General features: G+C 41.9%; 1 pseudogene; it reads right to left on the reverse strand.

Moving 5' to 3' along the window:
- Window positions 1-691: 691 nt before the first annotated feature.
- LOC118123904 lies at window positions 692-2149 on the reverse strand (annotated as a pseudogene).
- Window positions 2150-2454: the final 305 nt, after the last annotated feature.

Consider the following 2454-nt stretch of genomic DNA (forward strand, 5'->3'; position numbering starts at 1 on the left):
ACAGAAGTCAAGGATTGTTCACAGAAAAAGGAAAATTGAAATTGTAAGGATTATTATTATTATTATTCTTTTCTTTCAGGCAAATGAATTGGCTTTTTGAGGGCTTCAACATGCTCCAATCGTTACCAAAGTTTGCAGAAAATTAGAAAGTGGTGAAAATGTACGTATTCTGGAGTAATTTTAATGTTATATTTACATTTCAACTTAAAAAAGGTCAAAACTCTGTTTATCTTTCATAGTTTTTATTATTTTTATCACAATATTAAAATCACTATTCATTATCATCATTCACTAGGCTGCTGTTGAATAAACACTTTTACAGACAGAATCATTTTGGCTTCATCACATCAAACAGACAAATGTTCATATATGTTGGATTATTTCATATGTGAACAGACTTTATGTGATTAAACATGAATCATGTCTCATGTGTGAGTTTTAATAAAGTTTGTTGAATGTGAACAATGATCAGCTGTTATTGATAAATGTGTTTTTATGTGGATCTTCATCAGTTTGCTCGACTTCATGGATCCACACAAAATCTAAATGATAGAAAACATTTTCCATGAAAGTAAAAAACAAACCAAAGATAAAGATCAGAAAATAATGAAATCTTTTTACACACGTGGAAAAGTCGACAGGAGAAATAAAAATGAGTGAGAAGTAAAAGGAGAAATAAACAAAGCTTTAGAATAACGACTTTAACATTTAGATTCAGCAGATTTCTCTTGAAGAAATAAACATGATGACTCAAATCTTTATCTCTAACTGCTCTGATCCAGCGTCACAGAGACATTCACAGGTAACAGCTTCACTGGGTGATGATCTCTAATTTAAAACAATGGAAACATCTTCTGAGTGAAAGTGTGTTTGTTAGTATCAGGATCAGAGAACGACAGTTCTCCTCTGTTCCAGTCCAGTTTCCCTCTGATCCTCTGGATCTTCTGCACAGAGAGATCAGATGATGCTGATGGTGACACTGCTTTGTATTTACCTTCAGAGAACAATATTCTCCATAATCCAGACAGTTTGTCTCCCTTCCTTTGGACAGACTCTGCTGACACACCCAGTTCCCAGCATGTACTGTCTCCAACCAGGATGTCCCAGCTGTGAGTCCCTGAGTTAAAAGCCTCAGATCCCAGGACTAAGGCGTAATGATCAAACCTCTCTGGATTGTCAGGAAGCTTCTGTTCCTCTCCTCTTCTCAAACAGGTCAGGTCTTCAGACAGGACGAGCCATGGATGAGCAGAGTTTGGGTCCAGAACCACAGGACTGTAGGAGACCATGTCCTTCATCTTGTTCCAGATGTTGAAGCTCAGGTTGCCCAGATGTTTGGCCTTGTCTATCAGAGCTCCTGAGGCCAGCTGTGGATCATCCACCAGGGGGCGCTGCTGGACTTGTTCCACTGCAGCCTTGTATTTGAGCAGGAACGAGACGTCTTGAGCTCTCAGCTCGTCCTCTGTGGTTCTGATTGTGTCTGAAAGAGCCGTTATGTCTCTGCTCAGAGATTCAATCTTCTCCTTCATCATCCAACTCTTCTGCTCCTCTTCCTCCCTCAGTGCAGCCATCCTGGCCTCCTCTTCCTCCTCCAGAAACTGATGAAGCTTTTTAAACTGCTCCTTGATCTGCGTCTCTGTGAGTCCGGCCTGGACCTTAATGTGTTCTGCTGTTTGTTCAAACTCTACTTTAAAACGTTCAAAACACTGTAACTTCTTCTTCAAGGGCTCCAGAGTTTCCTGAAGCTGCTTCTTGTGTTGTTGTGCAGCTTCATCGATGGGTCTGAATCTGTGGTCGGTGTGTTTTTCTGAATCTCTGCAGACGAGACACACTGGCTGCTGATGGTCCAGACAGAAGAGTCTGAGTTTCTCTGAGTGCAGACTGCAGAGAGCATGTGAAGAGCTCTGATCTCTCTCCTGTAAGAAGGTCTCACACAGGTTCTTTAACACCAGGTTACAAGGTGGTTCCCACTTTGAAGATCTTCTCTTACAAAGTGGACACACTTTTACTTCTTTGTCTTTCCACCAGCTCTTCACACAGTCTTTTCAGAAGCTGTGGCTACATGACAGAATGACAGGATCTCTGAAGACATCATGGCAGACGGCACAGCAGTGATCCTCTTCTGATCTGGAAGCCATTGAGTCTCCAGGTGAAGCTGAAAACAGACACAGTCAGTTCACAGCTCCACGAACTTCACTGAGGTTTACTTCCTCTCTGAGTCAAGGTGTTTGTTAAACTCACGGTCAGTGTGTGGAGCGTCGGCAGGTTGTAGTTTGACTCTTCTCTCCTGTAGCTGGACTCACTCAGGACGTTTGGTCTAGTTTGGTTTAGTTTGGTTTGGAAGGTGAATGTGATCGTCTGGTTTTCAGCCTGCGTCTCTTCAGGGAGGAACAGATGTGTCCTGGTTTCTCTGGTGTGTCAGGACACGATTGTAAAAAGTAATTCAAGCCTTGGACT

Source organism: Hippoglossus stenolepis, chromosome 16 (assembly GCF_022539355.2).
Source record: "Hippoglossus stenolepis isolate QCI-W04-F060 chromosome 16, HSTE1.2, whole genome shotgun sequence".
In the NCBI taxonomy this organism is placed as follows: Eukaryota; Metazoa; Chordata; class Actinopteri; order Pleuronectiformes; family Pleuronectidae; genus Hippoglossus; species Hippoglossus stenolepis.